This window comes from Melospiza melodia, chromosome 19 (assembly GCF_035770615.1).
Source record: "Melospiza melodia melodia isolate bMelMel2 chromosome 19, bMelMel2.pri, whole genome shotgun sequence".
NCBI lineage: Eukaryota > Metazoa > Chordata > Aves > Passeriformes > Passerellidae > Melospiza > Melospiza melodia.
In genome coordinates, this window is record NC_086212.1 from 1,227,828 (window position 1) to 1,255,678 (window position 27,851).

Sequence of the window (27,851 nt, forward strand, 5' to 3'; positions counted from 1 at the left end):
CTCTGACAGTGCTGTTTAGCAGCCATTTAGCGATGGCTGGGAAGGCAGCGTGGCCGCCAGCACCGCACGGTGAGCGGCCACATCTGCTCCAGCAGCGAGCCCGGCAGCGCCCGGCACCCCCCGGAGCATCCCTGCCGCCAGCAGCTCTGCCCGACCCCATCCCCGCTCCCAGAGCCGCTCCTGCCCCGCTGCAGAGCCCCCCCGCTCCCAAGGATGTCCCCGGGCCATTTGGCTCCCAGCCCCGCTGCCATTACTCTGTATTTATTTAACAAAATTAAACCCTGCTTAGTGGGGCCGGCAAATCGGATCTGCCGCTGCTGCTGCCGGGAAGGGCAGCCTGGCACCGGGCTGGGGCCACCCCGGCGGCCGTGGGGGCACACAGAGCCTCCCTCCTTCCCGGGAATGGGCAGCAGCACAAGCCCGCAGCTCCCTGGCACCCCGGCTGCTGTGTGACAGAGGCTGCCCCTGCCTGGGCAGGACTCCAGCAGCAAAGCTCCGTGCTGGGCTGGGCTCCCCGAGAGCCCTGGTGGTGCCAGGCATGGTCATGGCTCTGAGAGGAGCCCCCAGCCCTGTGCCCGCCTGCTGGCATGGGGGCTGTGGGCTTTGGGTGATGCCAGGTGTGTGGGGGCTCCTCCTTCAGGCGGTGCCCAGGCACAGCACACTGCCCCAGCCAGGAGAGCCCTCGCTGTCCCTGGCAGGGCCCCTGAGTCCCCTGTAGCTCCTACAGGACCAGGCTCCTCTCTCCTGGGTGAGGAACCAACTCTGGGTCAGGCAGGAGCCCGGGGGGCCCAGGAACACCTCAGGAACAGCTCTACAGCCTTGGCCTTCCCAAAACTCATCCATTCCCCAACACCACAGCCCTTCCAAACCACCCCAGGGCTGGGCACAGGAGGCTCAGCTCCCACGGGGCAGAGCACAGAGCCAGCAGCACAAACCACATCCCCAGGGCACCAGGGCAGGGATCCCCTGGCCCTCCAGCTCACTGGGACCCCCTTGGGTTCTCCAGCCTGCTGCCCCTGGGCGCTGGGCCAGCCCTGGCACAGCCCTGGCACAGCATCACCCAGCACAGGATTGCAAAGGCAGAGGGAGAGGGAAGCCTCAGGCGCAGGCACAGGCACCCAGAGAGGAAAAGCTTCATCACAGAGCCGGGCCCAGCCATCACCAGAGGAGCTACAGTGCCATTAATGAATGCTTTCCATTTTAATGAAGTTAATCTACCTCTAAAAGCTCTTTATGCCCACAAACATATGAGCTGAGAGAGAAGGACCTGCAGCCACATTTTTACAGCATTTGAGCATGGTTTTTGCAGCCACCTATTTCCCAGCAAAGCAGCTGGGGGAAGAACATCCCTGAGCAGGCTGCAGCCCCTCCACTGTGCCAGTTACACCTAGAGATCCATGGCCTGCCAGGAAAAGCAAGATCCTCTGTTCCCGTTATGAGAAAAGTTAGAAAAACAGTGAATTTCAGTGAAAAAACCAGATACTGTCTTTTGTCAGCTGGGGAGGAGATGGTGCTGGCACAAGGAGATGCTCAGGGGGTGGTGAGAAGCCCCTGCCCAGCACAGCCCCTGGCCTGGGCTCTCCCTGTGCCCCCTGCTCCCATCCCAGCCCATGGTGCCAGGCAGGCTCTCACAGCAGGAGCTGTGCTGGGGGTGCCTCCAGCCCCCAGCAGCTCCCTGCCTGCTTTGCCAGATAAGGATCATTTTCCCAATCTCCCGTTACTCCTGGACAGGGTGCCCTGGGTTTGATTCTCTGGCTCCTCTCCAGTTCCACCTTTCCCAGCACTCTCAAACAGGAGAGCTGGAGCTGGATTTAAACCTGGCATGACCTCCTCAAACACACAGGTCTGGATTTGTTCCTCCCTTCTCCTTGGGAATCCTGTGCCCTGCCAGCAATGCCAGCCCAGGTGCCAGTGCCAGCAGCCCCCTGGGGAGCTGCTCCCTCCTTCCTGCAGGGGAGGACACACAGCCACCTCCCCAAAAACATCCAGCTGAGCAGAAACCTTCCCATCCCACCTGCAGAGCCTGGCAGGAGCAGCAAGAGCACTGGAGGCTCAAACATGTCCAGGGACAGGACAGATTTCCTCCAGGAGAGGCAGGCAGGGGCTCTGAGGGCTCCTGTCACGGTCTGGGTGAGGGATCCCTGAATGAAGGATCTCTGGGTGAGGGATCCCTGGGTGAGAGCTCCTGGGTGAGGGATGCCTGGGTGAGGATCCCTGGGTGAGGGATCTCTGGATGAGGATCCCTGGGTGAGAGCTCCTGGATGAGGATCCCTGGGTGAGGATCCCTGGGTGAGGATCTCTGGATGAGAATCCCTGGGTGAGGATCCCTGGGTGAGGATCCCTGGGTGAGGGATCTCTGGATGAGGATCCCTGGGTGAGAGCTCCTGGATGAGGATCCCTGGGTGAGGGATCCCTGGGTGAGGATCTCTGGGTGAGGATCTCTGGATGAGGATCCCTGGGTGAAGGATGGTCTGGATGAGGAATTGAGGGATCTCTGGGTGAGGGATCCCTGGGTGAGGGATCTCTGGATGAGGATCCCTGGGTGAGGATCTCTGGATGAGGATCCCTGGGTGAAGGATGGTCTGGATGAGGGACCCCTGGGTGAGGGATCCCTGGGTGAGGATCCCTGGGTGAGGATCCCTGGGTGAGGATCCCTGGATGAGGATCTCTGGATGAGGATCCCTGGGTGAAGGATGGTCTGGATGAGGAATTGAGGGATCCCTGGGTGAGGGATCTCTGGATGAGGATCCCTGGGTGAGGATCCCTGGGTGAGGATCCCTGGATGAGGATCCCTGGGTGAGGATCTCTGGGTGAGGATCCCTGGATGAGGATCTCTGGGTGAGGATCCCTGGGTGAAGGATGGTCTGGATGAGGAATTGAGGGATCTCTGGGTGAGGGATCCCTGGGTGAGGGATCTCTGGATGAGGATCCCTGGGTGAGGGATCCCTGGGTGAGGGATCTCTGGATGAGGATCCCTGGGTGAGGATCCCTGGGTGAAGGATGGTCTGGATGAGGATCCCTGGGTGAGGGATCCCTGGGTGAAGGATCCCTGGATGAGGATCCCTGGGTGAGGATCTCTGGGTGAGGATCCCTGGATGAGGATCTCTGGGTGAGGATCCCTGGGTGAAGGATGGTCTGGATGAGGAATTGAGGGATCTCTGGATGAGGATCCCTGGGTGAGGATCCCTGGGTGAGGGATCCCTGGGTGAAGGATCCCTGGGTGAGGGATGGTCTGGATGAGGGACCCCTGGGTGACGAATTTCTGGATTAGGGATCCCTGGATGAGGGATGGCCTGGGGCTCTCCCTGCCCACAAAGCCCCCACTGAGACCCTTTTGAGGGGTACCAGAGCTGGGTCCAGGGCAGAGCTGAGTCCCCTCCAGCCACGCCAGTGGTTTGCTCTCCACCATTCTGTCTTTCCAACCAAACCTGCCTCTCCCTCCAGCCTGCCCTGGCCTCTGGCAGCACTGCCAGGGCAGGAGGTGCCAGTGCCATGGGAGCCCCCAGCAGCACCCACCCTGCTGCCTCCCCTGCTCCTCTGGCACTGCTCCCACAGCTCTGTCACAGCCCAGAGGGTCTCAGGAAAGCCTGGGAGCTTCCCAACACCCTCCTACCCTGGGGCCTCACCACAGGCTGCTCCAGCCCCCCCTGTGCCAGCTCTGAGGCAGGACAGCCCCACGTGCACCCCAGAGCTCTGGGCACTGCACAGGGCTGGCACCCAGGGCTCCTCCTGCCACCAAGCTCCCCAAAGGCCACCATGTTCTGTGACTTGTCCTCATGGAGAATGTCCCCATGTGCCCCCAGCCCAGGCACCCCTCAGGGGGTGACTCCTGCCCACAGGGGAGATGTCAAAGCAGCTGCCCCTCTCCCTGCTGCCCCTCTCCTGCCAGAGCACAGGGAATGTCCCCTCACACCCCTCTGAGGCAGGAAGCTCACAGCAGCTTCCCAGCCCCAATGGAAACCAGTAGCTCAGTGTAAACAGATGTTTGTGGAAATAAATTCCACAAACATCTGTTTACACTGAGCTACTGGTTTCCAATTCCACAATAAAATTCCTCTTGGCTTTCTCTGACATTTGCCTCTGTCCACAGAGCCTTGGTACTCCTGCCACAGGCCACGGGATCTCCTGGAGCACCCACAGACCCATCCCAGACCACGATGGAACCTGGCAGAGGGATCCTGGATGGTCTGAGCCCATCCCTGTGGAGGTGGCTGGAGGAATGGGGATACCAAACACATTCCTGCCTTCTTGGCAGGGGCAAAAATGGCCAGGTTTGATGGATCTGATGACACACACAGCAGGAGTTCCTACACAACCATGGAATATCCTGAATGGGAAGGGACCCACAAGGATCATGAGCCCAGCCCCTGGCCCAGCACAGACACCCCAGCAATCCCACCCTGGGCATCCCTGGCAGTGCTGTCCCAACGCTCCTGGAGCTCTGGCAGCTTCGGGGCCGTGCCCATTCCCTGGGGAGCCTGGGCAGTGCCAGCACCCTCTGGGGAAGAACCTTTCCCTTATATCCACCCCAACCCTCTCTGACAGCTCCAGCTGCTATTTCCCCAATAGCTAAAACTCATCCTCATGGGGATGAGCAGTTCTGGAGGGTCCAGCCCAGGACGTGTGGGATGCTCTGGAGCAGGGATGCTCAGCTATGCTGGTGCCTCAGGCATGGGTGCTTCTGAATACCAGGATGGGTGTTCAGGGCTCTCCAGATGCAGTTTAGGATGCTCTCTATTGAGGTTAAAGCCTGACTCAGAGTGACCCCTCCAGTCCCTGGTTTGCCTGTGGGGCTTTGGCTCCAAGGCCAGTCCCATGTCCTGCAGCTGTGGCAGGCACTGGATTTGGAGCACCTCTGAGCTGTGTCCTCACTGCACTGCCCTGCAGGAGGGATTTGCTCTATTGCATTGGATTTTTGGAAAAAATTCTTCCCTGTGAGGGTGGGGAGGCCCTGGCACAGGGTGCCCAGAGCAGCTGTGGCTGTCCCTGGATCCCTGGCAGTGCCCAGGATCAGGATGGACAGGGCTTGGAGGAGCCTGATCTGCTGGAAGGTGTCCGTGCCCAGGGCAGGCAGATGGGGCTGGGTGTCTGTGGGGTCCTTTCAACCCTTTCAGTCCTGTCAGGAAGTGGGATGAGCCCAGGTGGGATGAGGGGCTGACCCAGCTCCCACCACCCCCTCCCTGACCTCTCCTGCAGGTCACAGGGTGTCCCAAAGCCACCAAAGGCCAACAAGGAGAGGACACACGGCCCCAGGCAGGAGAGAGCGAGGGGGAGCCCAGCAGGCAGCTCCTGCTGGAAGTGGCTCACCCTCCCTGGGACCAGCAGTGCCACCAAAGTAGGGCTGCGGGCACGGAACAGGGCGTCCCAGCTAATTATATCAGTGTGTCCCACAAAGAGCAGCTGCCACTGGGCTGCCCTATTTCCTGAGCCTTCCTCTGGGCCGGCAGCGCCACGCTGGCACAGCCCTGGCACAGCTCCGCACCCAGGACAGCCTGGCACAGCCCCGATGGAGCTTCCCCTGGGCAGGAATGGCTGCTGGCTCTGGGGCACTTGGGGTGGCTTGGGGTCCCCATCCCACCCTGCTCACCCTGGCCTGGCTCACACCGGGCTCCCCACAGTGCCACAAGGTGCAAACACCAGAGCAGTGCCCAGGAGTGCAAACACCAGAGTGGGCACAGGAGCCAGCGCAGCCGTGCCCTCCCCCAGGACACTGCAGTTTGTGTCCCCAGTGCCCCACATCCCACAGGACACTGCAGTTTGTGTCCCCAGTGCCCCACATCCCACAGGACACTGCAGTTTGTGTCCCCAGTGCCCCACCTCCCACAGCACACTGCAGTTTGTGTCCCCAGTGCCCCACCACCCACAGGACACTGCAGTTTGTGTCCCCACTGCCCAACCACCCACAGGACACTGCAGTTTGTGTCCCCAGTGCCCCACATCCCACAGGACACTGCAGTTTGTGTCCCCAGTGCCCCACCTCCCACAGGACACTGCTGCTGGAGCCACGGAGGGCTCTGCAGCACAGGGACTGCCCTGACTCCAATGGGTACCATGGGCACCCCAAACCTGACAGTGCCCTCACACCTCCTTCTGCCCCTCTCCCAGTCCAGCACTCACTTTCCAGCTCAGCTCAGCCTGTGCCCGTGCTGGGAGAGCCCATCCCCCTCAGGGCTGTGGCAGGATCACAGAATCCCAGAATGGTTTGGGTTGGAAGGGACCTTAAAGCCCACCCAGTACCATGGCAGGGACACCTTCCACTGTCCCAGCTGCTCCAAGCCCCATCCAACCTGGCCTTGGGCACTGTCAGGGACGGGGCATGGATAGGGGCCCTGTGCCAAGACCCTCTGGAGGTGGCTGGAGCCATCAGGAGGTAAATGGCACCTCAGGCAGCACCAGGGCTCTGCCAGGAGCAAACCCCTCCTGCCCCTGACGGAGCAACTGCAATGAACACGCTATGCTGGGACCATTCTCTGGCTTGGACAGCAGCAGGCAAAGGACTGGGCTGGAGCCAAGGATGCTCAGAGCTGCTGGTGGAGGGAGTGACAAGGGGTCAGCGGATCCCATCCAAAGTTCTCTGTGTTCAATCTCCCAGAAACTTCCCTCTGGAGGTCCTGGCACAAGCCTCTCTCTCCTGACAGAGGATCTCTGGGTGCTCCCCACTGCCAGCAGCCTGTCCAAAGGGTGCCAGAGACCTGGTCCCTCTGTGCATTCTTGGAGATGCCCCTTGGGCCTCCCTGGGAGCTGCTGTTGGGGAATCCCTCCCTCCCTGCACCCAGCTGAGCCCTGCTGAGCCCCTGCTGCCGGGGTGTGGGTGGCAGGCATGGTCCTGCTCCCCACCTTGCAAACTGGACAGCCCCGAGCCCCTCTCAGGGAAGCCCAGGGGCTGGGGAGCGGCTGGGGGCTGCCTGGCCCCTGCCACCCAGGGGGATGATGGTTTAATCCGAGACTTATTTTGGTTGCTAGGTGATCAAATCATCCATCTGCTTGTGACTGGAGAGTGCCGTGAGTCAGCCCCTGCCACCGGCAGCAGAGGGTTCACTCCAGCTCCAGCTCCAGCTCCAGCTCCAGCTCCAGCTCCAGCTCCAGCTCCAGCCTGGCCCAGGCCCGGTGTGCCCAGGGCTGCTCTGGCAGCAGGGCCTGCCATGGGCACGGGAACAGGGGAACAGGGGAACAGGGCCTGCCATGGACAGGGGAACAGGGGAACAGGGCCTGCCATGGGCACGGGAACAGGGCCTGCCATGGACATGGGAACAGGGGAACAGGGCCTGCCATGGACAGGGGAACAGCTCCATGGACACAGGAACAGGGCCTGCCATGGACATGGGAACAGGGCCTGCCATGGACACAGGAACAGGGGAACAGGGGAACAGGGGAACAGGGGAACAGGGGAACAGGGCCTGCCATGGACAGGGGGAGAGGGGAACAGGGCCTGCCACAAGCATGGGAACAGGGCCTGCCATGGACAGGAGAACAGGGCCTGCCATGGACACGGGAAGAGCTCCATGGACAGGGGAACAGGGCCTGCCATGGACACAGGAACAGCTCCTGCCATGGACCCGGGAACAGGGGAACAGGGCCTGCCATGGACACGGGAACAGGGGAACAGGGCCTGCCATGGACACGGGAACAGGGTGTGCCTGGGCAGCTCAGGCTGCCATGGGGCTGGGCCCATCTGCCCATGTGGTCATGGAGAACAGGACCCCCACAGCAGCGTGGAGAACACCTCTGAGCTGTGTCCTCACTGCACTGCCCTGCAGAAGGGATTTTCTCTATTGCATTGGATTTTTGGAAAAAAATTTCCCTGTGAGGGTAGGGAGGCCCTGGTACAGCGACCCACGGCCCAGAGCAGCTGTGGCTGTCCCTGGATCCCTGGAATTGTCCAAGATCAGGAAGGACAGGGCTTGGAGGAGCCTGATCTGCTGGAAGGTGTCCCTGCTCAGGGCAGGCAGATGGGGTTGGATGATCCGTGAGGTCCTTTCAATCCCATTCTGGGATTCAGTGATTCAATCAGAGCGACTTGGAAGGATGAGCCCCACTAGATGTGAAGGAAGGTTTGGTGTTCCCCCCTGCTGAGCTCCCCAGCACAGCTCAGCCCCCCAGCATAGCTCAGCCCCCTCAGCACTGCTCAGCAGCCCAGCAACTTCCCTCTTCTGCAGGGACATCCCTATCCCTGCACACTGGGAGCCCAGGGAAAGCCAACAGGCTTCTCAGGAGAGCAAGGCAGAAAGGCAACAGTTTGGGAGAAAATAACATTTTCATAAAGTGTTTGAAGTCATTTGGAGGAGGAAAGTGGGAAGGGAGAGGAATCAGAGTCCCTGTGAGTGTGTGATGCGTGCGTATGTGAGAGTGCGACAACAGGAGCCTCCCTCTCCGCAGAGGAGAAACCATCTCAGCTTCTCAGCTTTGGGAGAGTGTTGAGACACTGGGAAATTAAAGCAATGCCCACAGAACGTGTTTGCAAAGTCCAGCTTCCTTGGTGAGGCACCACGTGTAGGTGTCACACTGCTGCTGGCAGCGGGCACGTGCTGGGCACGGGCGCTGGGCGCGAGCTGGGGCTGGCCAGGACCCTGTGCTCTGCCACGTGCAGCCCTCGGGATCTGAAGGCCACCAGGGCCAGTGCAAATCTCCTGTGGGATGCACAGGCTGTGTGGGAGCATCAGTGGCCACCCCCTGCCCACGGCAGCCCCAAAGGAGGAGCACCACGGATGGCAGAAATGGGATGGAACCACGGCAGAGCAGCTGGAGCTGCCCCAAGCTGCTTTTCCTGCCTCCTGCCACTGCCTATGGGCAAAAGAGCCCCGAGTGTCCCTTCCCTGTTCCCCCAGCCCTGCTGAGCTGTGCCGGGGCTCAGCCAGCACCCAGGCAGCCCCGCAGCATCCCAGCCCCAGTGCCGGCATCCCCAAGCCCGGCTGCGGGGCTGGGGGCCTCCCCGCTGCTCTCCACAGCCCCGCCAGCTCCCCCGGCAGCTATCACGACTTCCTAGTGCAGAGAGACTCACTAATGAAGTGGAAAAGGAGGAGGAGGAGCAGGCTGAACGGTCCGTCCTGAGGGACAGTGCAGCAAGGAGGAGGAGGAGGAGGAGGAGGAGGAGGAGGAGAGCCTCAGCGCTGATCTCGGCTCAGCAGCCACCCAGGCGGGGAAGCAGTGCCGGGGCAGTGCCGGGGCAGTGCCGGGATGGAAGGGCCGAGGGCCGGCAGCCGGGCTGGGAGCCGTGCCGGGGAGGGCAGGAGCCCGGCCCGGTGCCTCAGGCCCATCGCAGCGGCCTCGCCCCCAGGGCGGGAGGCAAAGGGAACCTGTGGGCCCGGGGACACTCACGGCACCCTCTGGGGCTCAGGCGTGCCCAGCCCGCAGGGCAGCAGCCCCGGCAGGGAGCGGCAGCTCCTCACAGCAGCACGGGAGGGGACGACAGGCTGGGCTGTGTGGGAAGGGCGTTTTTCTCCACACCAGCCGGTCCCCGTTCTGAGCTGTCTCTGCAGGGCCTGGCTGCTGTGCCTGTGGGGAGCACGGCCGGGGGCTGCAGGGAGCCACCGACCCCCAGGCACCGGCCCTGGCTGGGCAGCAGCCCCAGGAGCTGCCCTCTCCTCAGGGATGGGGGAAGATTATCCCAGCCCGCAGCTCCAAACAGAGCCCGGCAGACATGAGGGTGATGGGGCACATGGGCAGAGGCTCCTGCAGCTCTGAGGCCTCGCTCCATTCCCTGGGGCCCCAAAGCTGGGGAGCCCCAGATTGCAGCAGCCTCCTGTCCCCAGGTGACATGGGGGGCTCTGAGCCCAGCCGGGCTCCACCGCTCCTGTGGGGACAGGGGGGCTGCTGTCCCCTCCTCACAGCCCCAGCCCAGGCTGGGGACAGGACTCCTGAGCCTGCCCAGGGCCAGGAAAGGACCGAGGAGCTCATGGGGAGCTCGGGTGCCCCATCCCTGCCCATCCCTTCTCTCATCATGCAGGGCACGCAATTCTGAGAGCATCATCCCCTCCATGAGCATCATCCCTTCCATGAGCATCGCCCCCTCAGGGAGTGTCACTGCATGCTGAGCAGGGCAGGACACACCTCTGTGCTGTGAAGGTCTGGCTGTCCATGTCCCTCCATGTATCCTACTTGGAAAGCACAACCCCAACCTTGGCCTGCCATGAAATCCGTGCTCCCATCCCAGAGGCTTTCCCCACAGCAGGCAGAGAATGGTTCCACTGGCTGTGAGGGGACAGCTGAGAACTGCTCCTCCGTTCTCCAGCCAGCTGAAACACCTCCTAACACTGTCACTGGGCCTTGAGCTCTGCCCAAACCATCAGCAGCGCCCAGCTGAGACGGAAGGAGGCTGGGATATTTAGGAAATGCCAAACCAGCCTTTTCTGATTGTTCAGAAAATTGCCTCAAACTGTTCAGAACAAGAAAATCACTGGACAAAGGGCCTTGTCCATCAACTGGGTCAGTCCTAACCCCAGCCCTGAGCCTTGGCTGCCCCAGCAGCTCTGCCCAGGAGGGAGGTGGCCCTGGGGCAGGGCAGCAGGTCCCTGTCCCACCTGGCTGTGGTGCCTGTGCCCAGGACTTGCCCAAGCCCACGGTGGCCCAGCCCAGCCCCAGAGCAGCCACCCAGCCACCCATCCCACCTCCAGCATGGGAGGATGAGTCTGTCAGGCTCAGCGAGGGAGCATCACCTTCGCTCCCGCAGTGAGAGCGGAGCCATTCAAACCCTCTCTCTCTGACACACACTGAGCCATTTCCGGGAGTTTGGCAGGGAATAACATTATCTATAAATATATAAATAATGTTATATAAATATACCATTATCTATAAATACCCTGGGGTGCTGCTGTGCTGACAGCCCTGCCCACCCCGGGAGGGCTCAGCCTGAGGGTCAGGAACAGCAGAGCACGGCAGGGCTGTGCCAGCTCGGATTGCGGGCAGTGGGCACAGGGCAAGAGCTGGGCAGGACCTGGGGGCACAGAGAGAGCTGAGGAGCACAGGGGTGAGGGAATGAGGGGGTTCCCAAAGCACACCCTGAGGGTCTCTGTGGCTGCAGCCGAGGTCTCTGGTCTGACACACAACCAGCTCATCTCTGCCTCGCCAGGGGGACCCCAGGCACAGAGGGGCTCTCACACCACAGCAGGCACCAACACAGGCTCCTCAGGGCACCAGGGGATGCCCTGAACACCCCAGGGACACTCACTGCAGGGATTTCCCAGCTCTCCTAGAGGAGGGAAGCTGCTCGCTGCGGACTCCTGACCATCAGCTGGGCCAGCCCAGGACCAACGTGAGGAATCAGTGACACCTCCTGCACCTGCTCCTCCACCAAGGCCCTGAGACACTGGGTGAAGAAAACCCTTCAGCCCAGCTGAGAGGGAAGCAGTGGGGAGGGGAACCAAGGCTCCCCGCCCCCAGGCAGGCTGTCCAGCCCCCCTGGAATGGCTGGAGCCAGGTGCTGTCACCCGTCTGTCACCTGCCAGGGAAAATGGTGTGGGTGGTCCCAGTCCTGTGGAGACACACGAGACAAACAGCTCAGAGACTGGGATATTAAACACTTGACGTAAGGAGACTCTCATGATGCTCACCACAGGCCTCACCACTCCTCCTTAGCACAAGTGTCACCTCAGAGCTCCTGCAGAGAGCTCAGCTGCTCTGAGTCCTCAGCAGCAGCCCTATGGACAGCAGGGGAGATGCAGGAGACACCAAACCCAAAACTGTTGGAGGCCTGAGGAAATGGGGTCCTTCCCTGTGGGAGTCGATCAAGAGATATGCAGAAGGGTCCACACATCCCAGGGACTGCAGAAGCCAAGCCCAGGGATATCTAAACCATCCCAAAGCCAGCACAGTGTGGTTTGGGGCTGTCTGTCTCTTTGCCCCCATCACATTCGACCCCGGAGGGCATAAACCCCATAAGACCACAGAACCATGGGATCAGGAACTGGTTTGGGTCAGAAGGGACCTTAAATATCATCTAGTTCCAACCCTCAACCACGAGATCTCCACAACAGCTCTGGAAGTTGTGCTGTGCCTCCTTGCAGCAGCTTTGCTTTCCTGGCCAAGAGCCGCAGCCAGGCAAAGCTCTCAGGAAAGACAATTTTCCTGACAGCCCATGGTCCAGAGCCACCAGACAAGCACAGGAAAGGCTGACATCCATGGGAGCCTTCCTGAGCAGAGCCAGAGTGGCACAGGAGGGCTCAGCATGGTGGGAACCTTCCCTCTACAACGTCTCTGCAGCAGGAAGAGGCTCAGGACCTTCTCTGCACACCCAAACCAGGGGTCACACACAGAGCCCACAGCAGTGTGCACTGGGAGCTGCATGGTTGCTTTAGCCACAGTCTGTGCCCACAGATGGACACAAAGGACTTTCCAGAGCAGATCTGTGGGCAGCTACGAGGTGAGGAACACAGACATCTGCAAACCCTGCCATGGAGAGCAGCACAGGCCCAGCCCGGCCTGCAGGAGCTTGGTGCCAACCTCTGGAGTGTGGCTTCAGCAAAACTCTGCTGGAGGGACCCAGCAGCACCTCCAACCCTGAGCCAAGGGCTTCCCTCACAGACCTGAGCACAACCTTCTCCTCTGTTTATTCTGCACAGAGCTAAGCACACTCCTGAAATGAGAATAACAAAGCAGCCTCAGTGCCCAAAATGACTGCCCCTGAGCACCCCAGTGACAGCCTGAGATCTCCTGCAGCCCCTTTGCCTCAGTGAGTATGACCAGAGGCTCCTGGAGGGAGGTGGGCAGTGCTCAGCCTGCCCCGGCTGCCCAGCACAGAGGGGCAGGGGGGCTGCAGCTGGGGGCTGCCCACCCCAGCATGGCTGGGCCAAGCACAGCCAGCTGTGGATCCTGGGCAGGATTTCCCCTGGAAACAGGGCAAGAAAAACCCCACGAGCTCGGAATGAGCTCCTTGAAGCCCATCCAGGAGCAAACGGGAGCCAGCCCAGCTCCTGGCAGGCCAGCACTGCCCGGGGCTGGCGGCCCTGGCTGAGCTGGGCAGCAAATGAGGGACGCAGGTGCCAGTCGGGGCCAGAGCCGTGCCAGGGCCAGTCCTGGCTGCTGCCCTGTGCTGTGCCCTGCGTTGTGTCCTGTGCTGTGCCCTGCTGCCCGGCGCTGTGCCCTGCTGCCCGGTGCTGTGCCCTGTGCTGTGCCCTGTGCTGTGTTCTGCGCTGCTGCCCTGTGTTGTGCCTTGCGCTGTGCCCTGCACTGTGCCCTGCGCTGCTGCCCGGCACTGCGGATGGCACCGGGAGGATGCGGGGAGGCAGCTGCCATCTGGATCCAGGGCTCTCCATCTCTGCGGCGTGGCAGCAGCGCTCGGTGCTGATTGTGGGCAGATTAGAGGGGACACAGCGTGCTCATCCCGATCCTGCTGCGCTGCCGCTACCCAGGCTGGAAATAAAGCCTCGTTTTTCATGCAAAGATGCACAATGGTTAACAGGGAAAAGCTTGCCTGGGAGGCATGCAGGTAGCAAACCAATTTCCAAACGGGTCTCCAATTACTCCTGATGGTTATTCGATTTACATTTTTTTTCTGGCTCACCAGATGTTGATGCTCCGAGGGTGAAACCGGGCCCAGCACGAGGGTGTGGGAAGGTGCAGGAGTCCCCTGCTGCAGAGTGGCACGTTTCCCTGGAGCTGCTCTGTTCCTCACCACTCACAGCCATGCTTCCATCCGTACTGTGCGTCACGGACACGGAGAGGAGCGAGGGAGCAGGGCTGCTGCAGACACGGAGCCACATCTGCCAAGCCCACAGCTGGAAAAGCCCTGTTTTCCTGCCAGCACAGGCGGCAGCTCCCTGTCCCAGAGCAGGAGTGGCAGCTCCTACCAGGTGACAGCTTCCTGTGAGAAGCCCCTGGGCTGGCTCTGTGCTCTGCTTCCTCGGAGGAGAAGCAGTGGAGGTGGATTCATGAGGCTCCGAGAGTCCATTTTGCAGGAAATGCTCCAGGCTGCCCGGGTCCTGTGGAATGCCAGCCCCACGCCTCTACACGGACACAGCTGCCCCTGGCAATGCAGGGTGCCAGCCCCACACCAGGCACGGGGGCAGGAAAGTCAGCAGGGCTCTGCTCCTCAAAGGCATGCTGGTGCCAAGCTCCAATGGAAATGATGGCAACAAGGCTCTGAATCCCGTTCCTGCCCGGGCCTCATCCTGGCCCTGAGCTTCCAGAGTGCGTCACGGCAAAGGCCCAGAGCAGAGTTTGTTATGTGGCACCTCTCTCCTGCAGGGGACTGGCACGGGGATGGGACATTTGTCTGCCCCTCCAAAAGCCTAATGATAGTGCAACCACCCAACCACAACCCTGGGACTGATCCCAGCCCGTGGTGCAGCTGAAGAGGAACCAGGGGTGGCACACAGGGACAGGGACAGCAGGCACTGATCTGCCAGGCACTGCCACTCGCTGCCAGCCGGCTCCATTCCCCATGGGCTCCACTGCCCACAGCCCCACCAGTTCTGGGCAACCTGGAGCACATTTACATGGGAAAACCCACCGGGAGAAGGGTGAGGGTTGGGCACAGGGCTGAGGGTCAGGGAGCTCTGCCCGCAGCCACTGCCCACACACTGCAAACCATCCCTGCCAGGGGAAGGACAGGGCACATCCCAGGCACGGCAAACACAGGTCAAGGCCATGCTCAGTGCCAGTGGCCACTCGTGACATGGGGACAGGTGCCCAGAGACCACCAAGGCTGCAGCCAGGCTGGGGCCCAGGCACGGGTGTGCTCACACAGTGAGCCCTCTCCCTCCAGCACCCCTGAGCATTCCCTGGCACACACCTCCAGCCCTGCACACCTGCAGGGACATCACCAGCGACCGCTGCACACGTGTGTGTGTGACACACACCCCAGAGGGGCACACCAACCCCAGAGGGGCACACACACATCCAAGGGGACACACACATATCCTAGGGCACACACACATCCAAGGGGAACACACACACATCCAAGGGGACACACACACATCCAAGGGGAGGACACATATCCTAGGAGAGCACACACACATCCAAGGGGAACACACATATCCTAGGGGAGCACACACATATCCTAGGGGAGCACATACACATCCAAGGGGACACACACATATCCTAGGGGAGCACACGCACATCCAAGGGGAACACACGCACATCCAAGGGGAACACACGCACATCCAAGAGGAAAACACGCACATCCAAGGGGAACACACGCACATCCAAGAGGAAAACACGCACATTCAAGAGATGCACACGCACCCAGAGCGGAGCACACACACATCCAAGGGGAAGACACGCTCGCCGATGGGAGCACAGGCAGGCGCGGGCCGCGCACACCCGCACGGCCGGGCTGGGGCCGCTCCCCGCCCCGGCTCGCTGCAGAGGGCACGCACCGGGAATCGGGGCCGCCCTCAGCCCCGCAGCTCGACCCCGGCTCTGTGCCGTGGCTCCCGCAGCCGGCGCGGCTCCGCAGCGGGTCCCCGCACACGCGCCGGGCCGGGGTTCCCGCACACGCACATGTTTGCGATATTGGTGATATTGGTGATGCGGGGAGCAGCGAGGCAGCGGCGGGGCCGGGCTCTGCCGTGGCTCCCGCACCCCTGCGCAGCCGCGGCCCCGCCACGCCGCAGCCCGCAGCGCAGCCGGCCGCCCGCTGCCCCGCACGGACACGCGTGGGGTGCGCTGGGCCACGCCCCCGGGGTGCGGGATGTCTCTCACACACACACACTCGCACTCACACTCACCCTCACATACACACTCACACACACGCTGAGCCCGGTTGCTCCGCAGCCACTTAACTCTTTGTTGCCCGTTCCCGCACCAGCCAGCCCAGCCCTGCACCAGCCAGCCCCTTCCCGCACCGTCCGGCTGTTCCTCCCGCACCGTCCGGCCACACGCCCCGCTCCGTCCGGCCATCCCTGCCGCACCGTCCGGCCACACAGTCCCCTCCGTCCGGCCACACACCTCGCTCCGTCCGGCCATCCCTCCCGCACCGTCCGGCCATCCCTGCCGCACCAGCCGGCCCCTTCCCGCACCATCCAGCTCCTTCCCGCACCTCTCAGACCTTCACCGCACGCCGTCCATCGCTCCATCCCGCACTGTCCGAGCCCTTCTCCGCACCGCCCGTGCCCTGGCCCCGCACCGTCCATCCCCGCCCCGCTCCCGGCGCCCCCCGCAGCCCCTCCTCACCTGGCCCGGCTGTGCGGGTCCCTCGGCGGGGCAGCGCCCGCTGCTCGCAGCGCCCCGGCGGGCTGGGCGGGGGGCCCGGCTCGGCTCGGCCCGGCCCGGCCCGGCCCCGGCCCCGGCCCCGGCCGCTGGCCGGCCCCGCTGCCCCCCTGCCCGCGGCGCGGTGCGGCCGCCTCGCCCCTATGCGGAGGCTCGAGCGGCACCGAGGCGATGCCCATTCATTCAGCTTGGCCCCCGCAGCCCTCCCCTTCCGCCCCGCGCCCCAGCCGCCTGCATGGAGGGGGCTGGCGATGCTGCAGCGGTACCCAGAGCCCCCGGAGAGCACAGTGCGGAGAGGAGGGAGGGAGAGGAGGAGGAAGGAGAGCAGAAGGAGGGAAGAGGAAAGAGGGAGAGGGAGATGGCTGCCCCCAAAACCAGAGCTGGATCTGGAGAAGACTCTGGGATTTCCAGCAGGAAATCAGGGCAGGGAGCGGAGCGGGGCCGGCGCAGCACCCCCCGCCCAGCCCGGCACGGCAGCCCCAGCCCCGCTCCCGAGGATGCCCGGCCAGGGGCTGGGGCTGCGGGCGGTGGGCACGGCCCCGGGCAGAGCCAGGGCAGGGCACGGCCCCCCTGCCCAACCCAGGTGTGCCCCCTGAGACCGGGCTGACCCAGCCGGGGGACGCCAGCCTCCCCAGCCAGGAGCTTTGCTTTAGGGGCATGGAAAGCTCAGGGGGCACCTTTTGGTGGTGTTGCCAACCCGGCGTACGGGGGCTGCACGCTTGGCCCCACACCTGCAGTTTTGCAGAGCCCAGCTTTGCTCAGGCGGTGCCCTTGACCCTCACACACAGTCAGGACCCCCTCACACGCACCAGGGTCCTGAGCCCCAGGATAACGTCCTGCACGCCACATCAAAATTTCTCAGCTTTTCCTAATCTGGGTCTTGCCTAACCCTCTGGAAAATAATCCACTGACCATCTGCCACAGTGAAATTCATTTACAGCCTCGCACAAATTAGGCTCAACTGTTCACTTCCTGCTCCTCTTCTGCTCAGGGCTTTTGGTCGCTCTGGTGCACGTGTGTCTCCCTTCCCACGGGCTGGGGGTGACCTTCCCACGGGCTGGGATGTCCTTGCCATGGATTGGGGGTGACCTTCCCACGGGCTGGGGGTGACCTTGCCATGGGCTGGAATGTCCTTGCCATGGACTGGGATGTCCTTGATGTGAACTGGAGGTGACTTTGCCAGCGCTGGGCTGCAGGGCAGTGCTTGCTTCTGACACACTCTTGGATCTCAGGGTGCTTTCTCCTGGTGGGATGGCATTCCCATGCCCAGCCTTGCCATGGACTGCGGGTGACTCTGCCATGGGCTGTGATGTCCTTGCCCTGTGACGTCCTTGCCGTGGACTGGAGGTGATCTTGCCATGGACTGGGCTGAAGGGCAGTGCCTGCTCCTGACATGCTCTGAGATCTCTGACATGCTCTGAGACCATGGTGTTTTCTCCTGGTTGGACGGCATTCCCATGCAGCCATGACATTCCCATGCCCTGATGCCATTCCCATGCAGCCATTCCCATGCCAGGATGGCATTCCCATGCCCTGATGGCATTCCCATGCCAGGATGGCATTCCCATGCAGCCATGGCATTCCCATGCAGCCATTCCCATGCCAGGATGGCATTCCCATGCAGCCATGGCATTCTCATGCCCTGATGGCATTCCCATGCAGCCATTCCCATGCCCTGATAGCATTCCCATGCCCTGATGCCATTCCCATGCCAGGATGGCATTCCCATGCAGCCATTCCCATGCCCTGATAGCATTACCATGCCAGGAGGGCATTCCCATGCCCAGGGCACAGAGCCCTGCCCTCGGGAGGGCTGAGCAGCCTCTTTGGGGACCAGCCTGTCCCTCTGGCTGCCCTTGGAGGTGTGTGCAGGGCAGCTGAGGAGCCTTCATGGGTCCAGGCAGGACCGAGCAAGAGCTCTTGGATTTCCCTCTGCCAGGGATCCCAGGCTGCCCTCAATGGGTGATCCAGGCATTGATCCAGGTGTTGCTGGTTTCAGAGGGGATTCCAAACCCACGGATTTTGCTGGTTTGGGATGCCTGGCCAGGGCTGCCCCGTGGGAGTGAGGGATCAGAGCCAGGACAGCTCAGCTCTGTGAAACACCTCTGCAGTCAGTGCCTGCACCTGCCTAAAGCCCGGCCTGGGGCTGAGCACGGGGTGGGAGCAGCGACCACGGGCATTTTCCCATCCCTTTGCCCGGGTGCTTTTGCAAATGGAGGGCTGGCTTTCTGGGGAAGAGGCTTCATTCTCTAAGGAAAATGGAAATATACAGATTTTTTTTTCCTTCCTGTAGCAGATTCAGCAAAAGTGCAGCTGCCTTCCCAGTCCTGAATACAGAATTGACCATTCAGTTCATCCCTAAGGGGAAATGGCCCAGCAGAGAGGAACAACGAGCCCCACAGTGCTCTCTGCACCCTCCAAAGTCTTTCTCAACCCTGGAATTTTCCTCTCCCAAATTCCAGGGGTGTCTGGCTCCCTTTGCAGGGCAGTGAAGGTTTTCCTCATGCTTCCAGCCCCCCTCTCTGAAAAGCTATCAGCTTCAAAATGTGTAATTTTTTCCCCTTAAACTGTAATTTTCCAGGTTATTTGTCCATGGTGGAGCCTGGGGGGCAGAGGCACTGGGGCAGCCAGAGCAGGAGCTGGGTGGGTGCTGAAGGGCACCCCAGGGGGACAGAGCAGGGCATTCCAGCCATGCCAAGGGCATGGAGGGCTGGCACCAGGCAGCCTGGCACCTTTTGGCTGTGAGGAGCAATGCTTTGCCATCCCTCTGCCTATCCTGAGCCTCATGGCCGCTCCAAGTGCTGGAAGGACATGAAAGGAAGGCACAGGTGATGATGTTTGCTGCTGATTTCACTGTGAGTGTCTGGGTGCTGCTCAGGAAAGTCACTCAGTGTCCTGAGCAGGCCAGGCCAGGTGCAGTGCCAGGGGCATGGAGCAGCCCTGGCAGGCTGCAGGAGCCCCTGCTGGGCTTTCAGTCAGCAGCCCAGCCAAGGCCGTGTGGAGGAAAAAGAGAAGGGAATTTAGGAAGACATTAAGGAATTAATTATTTTATAATGTTTAAGAAGAAATTACTCCCTGTAAAAATGGGGAGGTCCTGACACAGAGAAGTTGTGGCTGCCCCTGGATCCCTGGCAGTGCCAAGGCCAGGCTGGATGGGGCTCGGAGAACCTGGGACAGTGGAAGGTGTCCCTGCCCAGGGCAGGGGGGTTGTAACAAAGATGTTCTTCGAGGTCCCTTCCAGCCCAAACCGTTCTGGAATTCTGGGATTCTATGGATGAAGGGCAGCTGGGGAGGTTTTTCTATGAAAGAGCCCAAAGCCTCATTTCTCAGCTGTATCAGAGTGAAGAGGGGGCTTGGGCACCTGCAGGAAAGCCACAGGCAGCTCCAGAGGCTTCTCCAAGTGAAGACAAATGGATCTCATTCCTGGTGATCCAGGAGGGACAATGGAGGGTGACACAGCTCAGGGCAGAGGGGAAATGATCTCTGCAGGAGCTGCTGTGCTGAGCTCTGGTTCAGTGCCAGGCTGGCACCTGGGGGCAGCCCCAGTGCAAGGGCAATGTCCCAATGTCCCTGAGCAGGGGAGGGCTGTCCTGAGGCACTGACACACCTGGAGCACTGATGGCACAACAGGAGGGACTCAGGCGTGGCTGGGCTCCAGTGTCTGCACAGCAAGGATGGGCAATGGGCAGCACCTTTCAGAACTTTATTTTGTGGGGCGTGGCGCAGGATCCGCCAGCAGACGGAGGGAGGGCTGTCATTGAATCACCCTCCAGCTTCCCTGCCCCAGGCTGCCCCTGCAGGAGCTCCACTGCCCTTGGGCACGCACAGAGCTGGGGCTGTGCCCCCCGGGCCCTTGGGAGTGCCAAAGGCACCTGGGGCCATCCCAAAACCACCCCAGGATCATCCCCAAAGCCACTCTGGGGCCATCCCCAAAGCCACCTTGGGGCCATCCCAAAGCCACCTTGGGGCCATCCCAAAGCCACTCTGGGGCCATCCCAAAGCCACCTCAGGATCATCTCCAAAGCCACTCCAGGATCATTCCCAAAGCCACCCCAGGACCATCCCAAAGCTACCCCAGGTTCATCCCAAAGCCACCCTGGGACCAGCCCCAAATCCACCCCAGGTCCACCCCCAAAGCCACCCGGGTCCATCCCGTACCTCTCAGCTCGCTGGGCTCAGCACTGGGCCAGACTCAGCATCCTGAGCACCGTGTGTCCCTCTGGGCTCCAGGGCTGTCCCTCATGAGGGGACACACAGAGCAGGGCCCGTGTCCTGCCGGGGATCAGGGTGGTGGCTCTGTGCTCAGCCAGGCCCAGGGGCTGTCCCTGCAGGGATGGCAGCCTGGCTGGGCGTCAGGGGAAGAGAGGAGCCTGGCACAGCACGGGGAGCTGGGAGTCACCACAGGGACATGGCTGGAGCTGGTGGGTGCTGGGGATCCCCAGCCGTGGCTGGGAGAGGGGACAGGCAGCCAGCAGGACAGGGAGCCAGGCCTAGGGCAGGCAGGGATGGCAGAGGCATGTAGGAAACAAGGGAAGGGCACCAGAGAGGCTTTCTGAGCCTTTCTGAGCATGGCTGAGTGTGTGCAGAGCAGGAATAAAATCAGAGAGCTTTGAAACCTTTGGGAGGAACACGGGGCCAGGAGTCAGCTGGGCAGGGGGGACAGAAGGCAGGGACAGTGTGAGTGTGGGGGTGGAGAAGAGAAGGCCTGGGAGCTGGGGCAGCAATCCAAACAGTCCAAGGGCATTTCTCCAGCCTTAGAGATGTTTGTGCTGCAAACCTGAGGGGACTGGCACTGCCCATGGGGACAGCAGAGCAGGGGGAGGGGTGACCAGGCTGTCCCCATGGCTGGAGCTGAGGTGCTGCCAGGAGAAACAGGGGGATCCAGAAGAGCCCCAGCACTGCAGCAGGGCACAGCACAGGAGGGTGAGGGCTGGTGCCTCAGGGGCCCTTGCAGCCCTTCTGGAGGGTGCTGTGTGGGAGGGCTGACAGGAACAGGGTCCTTGAGGGAGGAGGAGAGGGGAGCAACTCCCAGAGGAGCTGTTTGGAGCTGGGGAGTTGGCTCAGGTTGGCATTTGTATTATCGTTTGCCCCATGGGCACAGGGAGTGTGTGATCCTGGCCCCAGGTCACACCAAGGCCCTTCTGTTTCAGGTTTTGGCATGGCAGGGCTCAGCTGGTGGTGGCTCTGCACAGGACAGGCTGGGGGTGTCACTGCTCTGAGGCAGGAACAGCTCCCCTGGCACGGCACTGCTGCTGTCCCCAGGGGTGACAGAGTGGGTCAAAGGTGACAATGGCCACTTCAGTTACAACGGGCCAGATCTTCAGTGCCAGCAGGAGAAACGATGGCTCTGGCTCCATCCGGGAAGCTGGGGAGCGACTGGGGGAAAATGTGTGGAGTGGAAGGTGAGAGGAGAAGGAGGCAGTGCTCAGGGATGGCCACAGTGCTGAGCATGCCCAGGCACTGCTGGGGCTGTGGGACAAACAGCCAGGGCTGGCCCAGGAGCTGGGGACAGGTGAATGAAGGCAGGGGAGGGCACTGCAGGTGAGCAGGGTGCAGAGCTCCCAGCCCCACAGAGGGGCAGGAACAGGGATGGGCACTGAGCACTGGGCTCCCCCAGACTCAGCAAGCTCTGAGCCCCTCCAGGGAGATCCTGCAGCCTTCTGCACTCGAGGGTGCTGCAGGTACCTCTGGAGACCACTGAGGGCTGGAAGGGCAGGAAATCTGAGGTGGGCTGTGAGAGATGAGGGATGTGCCTGGTGGGTCAGACATCCCCCTCCTCCCCAGCAGGCAGAGCTCAGCCTGGCTTTGCTTTGCTCTCCTGCCCATAAATCTCTCACAAGTCAAATCTTGCCCTTTGTGCTCCTCGCTGCAGTCAAACCCTGGTGAGCAGCAGCCTATTGGGGCAGCCTGGTGCCCAGAACCTCAGTGTCCCCCTGCCCCTGCCTTGCTCTGACCTGGCAGCCCCTCCAAAGCCTGGGCCACATGGAGGAACCTCTGCCACAGCAGCCTGTGCTACTCTTTGTCCCAGAATTCCTCCTGAGCAGGCAGTGGCTCCTTCCAGGCCATGTGGCTCTGCTGAAGAGAAATTTGAACTTCTCTCTGAGCACAGATGGGAGTTTATTCTGTGGGCAGCTCTGGGCAGATCAGATCAAGGGGCTCTTGCCCTGTGTGGAAGCCACCAGCCTTACTGAGGACAGACATGTTCCATGCAGACAAAATGCAGCACCTCCAGTCAGCGAGATCTTGGAATGAAAAATGTCCTGTGCCCTGTTCTTGGAGCACACACAAAACAGGGCACAGCAAGGGCTGAATTCCCAGCAGGGTGAGAGGCTGAATGGAAGCCATTGCAGCAGTCCCGTGTGAAATTCAGTTCCACCCAGGATGAGCCAAGGAGCGAGCCCAGCAGGGCTGGAGTGTCTGTGCTCGGGGAGGAGCACTGAGCAGTAATGGGATGGAGCTGCAGGGAAGGGCTCAGGGGGGCTCTGTCGGTTTCTCGGCTGTTTGGGTGACCTGGAAAGGCCCGGGGTGGCCTTGGACAGAGATTCAAAGGACGAGAAGAGACTTCAGTTTTTTTCTCGGTCTCGGTGTTTATTAATTGTTTATCTAAAAGATTTTCTCTTGGCCCGACAGAGGTCTGCTCAGCAGCCAGCCTTGAGCACACTGAGAGCCTCCGGGGCGGTCACCTATCTTTATACTCAAAATTACGTATACAATATTTATCAACTTTCCCCAATACCTTTTACCCTTATTAACCGGTGCACTCTTAGTAATAACCAATCCCAAAGTGCCAACATCACCACAGAAGATGGAGGCCAAGAAGAAGAAGAAGAAGACAGGACACGCCCCAATTCCTCCATCTTACTTCTCCAGACCCCCCTGTACAGAAATCCTAAGCCCTGTGTTTCACACTCTAATTAACTTATCCCTCCACCATTCACCCCAGTGAAATCCTCCCATCCTCATACAGGTGTCGTCTCCCGTGCAGGATCAAAGTCCAGCCACCAGACACTTCTGGCAACATTCCAGGACTCCTGAGCCCCCCAAGGGTGGTCTCGGTCACTCTGCACATCAGTCCTGAGGCGCTGAGATCCCACAGGGCTCGGGAGGAAGATCAGGTGCTTAGGGAGCACAGGAGCATCTGCAGCCTGGCCAGGCCCCAGGAGGAAGCACAGGAGGGATTGCAGCTCTCCTGCTGGACCTCCCCTCAGGGCAGGGCTGCAGCCAGAGTCAGGAATGTCCTGCAAGGCACCCACCAGAGCCATGACCCAGCTCCTAGCCCTGCACTGACACCCAGCAATCCCCGAGAGCAGTGTCCCAACCCTCCTGCAGCTCTGGCAGCCTCAGGGCTGTGCCCATTCCCTGGAGCCTGGGCAGTGCCAGCACCCTCTGGGGGAGGAACTTTATATTGTTGATATCTTATTGTATTTCATATTTCTCGAGTCCCATACTCTTGTTATGATATTCTTAAAGTCCATACCTTCTAGCTGGTTTCCTACCATGCAGCTCCTCTCTGCTGTGCAGCTCCTCATAGCTTCACAGGGGCTCCTCCTGGGCTCTCAACCCACCCCCTTTTATCCCAGTTACCTTCATGAGCTACAGCTGCTGCCCAACCAAGGACCCCGCAGCTGTAGCTCATCCAGAGCAACAGGACCCACCTATCCAATACATAGGACTCTCACTACAACTTTAGGTGTATTTAAGGACTTCCTTGGGACTGTTTGCCACTGCTGGATGTGCAGACAGAGCACCAGTCTGCTCCAGTGGGGTGTTTGCAGGATTTTACAGCAGGAAACCATGGCCTGGGCATGAGGACACAGCTGGACACTGTGCAGTGCATGTGGCATCTGCACAGCTCTGAGCGATACCTGTAGGAAATGAGCCTGTACCAGAACAGAAGGATATTTAATAAGGCAGCTCCTGTCCTCCCTGCACAGCTCAGGAGCTCAGGGTGCTGCCCCATTCACAGCAGGCTGGGGAGCAGCTTCACTGAGGAGCTGTAGCCCCTTCCTTTCCCTTCCCTTCCCTTCCCTTCCCTTCCCTTCCCTTCCCTTCCCTTCCCTTCCCTTCCCTTCCCTTCCCTTCCCTTCCCTTCCCTTCCCTTCCCTTCCCTTTCCCTTCCCAGGCAGGGCACCAGGGCAGGGCAGAGGGTCATGCTGTGCCCATCAGCACCTGCAGGATGGCCCTGAACACCAGATCTTCGCAGGGCTTTGCCCCTGGAGCCCAGCTCAAGGTGCTGCCCTGTGCTGCCAGCCTGGGGAGGTGCCAGGGCAGGGCAGTGCCAGGAGGGCAGTGAGCCAGTGGCTGGTGGGAGGCAGGAATCCCTTCTGGAAGGAGCAGAGGAGCAGGAGGGTGGTTGTTGTGTGAGGATGAGGCCAGAGCAGGGTGCACAAACCCCCCTGTGCCCCGTGCCCTGACTCCTGCCCTGTCCCCATGGCCCCAGGTGTGCCAGCTCAGCCCGCCCACTCCTGTTTGCCCCCTGAACCAGGTCAGATCCTCAGCCCTGGGAATCCTGGGCTCCTCCATGGGGGGATCAGCTGCAGGCTCAGAGCATCCAGCTCCTGTGGTGGGGAATTTCACCCTCACCCCACTGAACACAGAGCTCTGCAGCTCTGGGGCGATGGAGCCCTGGGTCACCCTGTGCCTTGGGTGTCACCCAGTGCCCCTGCCCATGTCCCCAGTGCCCGTGCAGGAGGGGCAGGCTGGCCCTTGCCCAGGCTGGGAACACGGGTCCCTGCATCTCCCAGCAGAGATCAGCTGCTGGATGCTCGTTGCTTGGCAGCCACGGGCTTAGAAATGTCAATTTCTAATTAAAACCATGCACCCAAAACCTGCACAGCCCCACCAAAGCCTGCGATTTTGTACCCTGTTCTCACTGGGGGGGCATGGCAATACCCACAGTGTGCCAGCACCTGGGCACGAGCTGGGGCTGTGCCAGGGAGGAGCCAGGGAGGCACAGCAGGGCCTGAGCAGGAGGCATCCAGCTAAAAAAGGCAGATGCCAGCTGAAAAGAAGGGAGATGGAAGATGTGACCCAGAAACAGGAGAGAGGAAAGCTCCCCTGGAGCACATGGCAGGGTGCCAGGGTGCCAGGCACAGAAACCAGGGCAGTGGGGTGGGAATCCACGGCACAGGGCAGTGCTGGGGGCTGGGCGTGGGGATGGGGGCATTGAGCAGCGGGCAGCCCCTGTGCCAGGGCAGTGCCAGCACCCTGTGCCAGCCTGGCCACAGCCCCTCCTTGGGCACCCCTGCATTCCCTGGGCGCTGTGCTGGGCAGTGATGCCTGGAAATCACCAAATCTCATATTTGGGTGGGAAGGAACCTTAAAGCTCATCCAGTGCCACCCCTGCCATGGCAGGGACACCTCCCACTGTCCCAGGATGCTCCAGCCCATCCAGCCTGGCCTTGGGCACTGCCAGGGATGCAGGGGCAGCCCCAGCTGCTCTGGGCACCTGTGCCAGGGCCTGCCCACCCTCACAGGGAACAATTCTCACCCAGTGTCCCATCCAGGCCTGCCCAGCTGGTGCTCCTTGTGGCAAGTGGTGTTTGCAGTGTTGGAGCTGGCTCACCTGGGGTCACCTGCCCAGGGCCCCTGGTCCCTCTGGGCAGGGCCACAGCAAACCCAGTCCTGGGGCTGCAGCAAGGACAAGGTGACTCCATGGGAAAGTCTGAGCATGAAAAACTCAACCCACTGAAAAGTGCAATAAAAGAAATTAGTTCTTTAAATCCGTGTCATTGGATTGCAGTTTTGGGGAGATTAAAAATTCAAATGTTGGCATCTGAGCCTTCAGCATTTGTATTTCTGTGCTCTTGCTCCATGAGAGTGACAGGGAGAGGGAGGAAAGGCCCTGGGAGCCCCAGTGCAGCCCCCCTGCCAAGCAGGCATGGCCAGCACGGGGCTCACAGAAGCAAACAGCCCCAGTTTATTTTTTGAAGTTTGCAGAACCTCTTTTTAGCATTTTCTCACGGAATAATTCTGGGTTTCTGCTTCCAAGTGACATTCAATTTCCACATCTGAGCTAGGGATAAAATGAATATTTTTACAACCTGACTGAATTCAAACCAAAATGCTCCAAAAAAATGATGAAACTGTCATCCATGGAGCCAGGCAGGGGTGGGCAGGCAGCTCCAGCTGCTGGGTGGCTGGGGGTGCTGGTTTACCCAGCTCAGACTGGAGGGAGCTCAGTGTGCCCAGCTGGGGGGTGCCCAGCGCCCACCCAGAGGAGATGGGCACCGGGGCAGCCCCAGAGCACAGCCTGGCATGGGGCTCTGCCCCTCAGGGGGGTTTGCCCTGTCAGATCAGCGTGGTGCCAGGCTCATCTCTCCATCCTCTGCCTCCCTTGTCTCCTTGCAGCTGATCTCAGGAGACATTTGATTGGCAGGTCATGCCAAACACATTTGCTTTGAAGTTCTCCCAGTTTCCTTGGAAAAGACTTTCTTATCAAAGGGACCTCACTGCCTGGTTTCTTATCAAAAGGACCTCGCTGCCTGATTTCCCTCAGGTGAGAGCAGAGCCTGGGCTGGGCAGGGTGGGAGATGTTTCACTGGGCAGCCTGGGCTGCTGCAGGTGTCCCTGCCTCACAAATCCCTGGGATTTGTGTTCCTCTCCAACCCAAACCAGTCTGGATTCTGTCACAGACAAACCAAAAAGAACTTTTTTTCCTAGGGTCTTACATCCCCTCTGTCATAAAATAATCCTTTAATTAGTGAGGCCAAAGTGTTCAATAATTAACAGAGGAACCTTTTTCCATCATGTGCATAATGGACAAAACTAGTTAGACAGGTTTAGTTAATCCCGGGTTTGCTCCACTCTCATCCTTCAGCACTTCCTGGCCTATCCAAAATCTCCAAATTCTATCCAAAATCCAATTCCTGGCTGAAGCACAGACAAAGCAGCACTTGCTCCTTGTTTTGCAGGGTTCTTTGGGAAAAGACAGCTGGGCAAAGACCAAGCCTTTAGCTGGAGAGAGGAAAAATGCAGATTCCAGGTGTCAGGCTGGAGTTCCCTCAAGAGAAGTCAAATTTCCAGGGGCTGTGAGGAGCAAACACAACCTGTGGGGTCACCCCAGAGTAACTGGCCCTACCCCAGTGCAGGGGGAATGTGGGAGCATCATTCCTGAGGATTTATGGGTGGGATGCTGGGGTGTCCCCTGCAGGATGGGATGGGAGATAGGGCTCTTCAGAGGTGCAGCATCAGCATCCCACAGGCCTGGAGTTAATTACCCCAAAAAGCCAACTATAAGCTTCATAAAAGCCTATAAAGGCTTTATAAAAGCCTAATAGAAATAGAAATAGCTGTGCTTTGTTTTTAAAATCACTTACAACACGGATCATTATTAGTCTAATTATCTCCCTGCAGTGTGGAGATGCCATGGGGGTTTTGGGTTTGTTTAAATTTTTTTGTGTTTTTCAGGCACAGAAAGCACACAGGGCACATTTTGGGGATAGAATAGGAAGGCCAAGCAGGAGGAAAGGAAAGCTGTGCTGTCCCAGGAGCCTGGGGCTGACTGCTGGCCCCATGTCCAGCTCCTTGCTGCCCTTCTGTCTGGGTTTGGACAGACAGGTGTCTGCTGAGGAAGGCAGTAAATGGAAAATGTAAACCCCCTCCCTCTGAATTATTGTAAGTTTGAAATTAAAAGGCTCTCAGGCAAAGATATGGAAGCAGGAATAACAGTTCCTTACTAGAAAAATCAAAAATACAAAGGCAATATT

The 27,851-nt window shown here is 60.3% G+C and overlaps 1 protein-coding gene across 4 annotated transcripts in view; it reads right to left on the reverse strand.

Moving 5' to 3' along the window:
- The window catches only part of DLGAP4 (DLG associated protein 4), a 161,842-nt gene extending 145,652 nt beyond the window's left edge, over positions 1-16,190 (reverse strand). For all 4 annotated transcript variants that reach the window (XM_063172101.1, XM_063172100.1, XM_063172099.1 and 1 more), the window contains exon 1: positions 16,108-16,190. The gene's annotated coding sequence lies outside the window, so the exon portion shown is untranslated. The remainder of the gene's footprint in view (positions 1-16,107) is intronic.
- Positions 16,191-27,851: the final 11,661 nt, after the last annotated feature.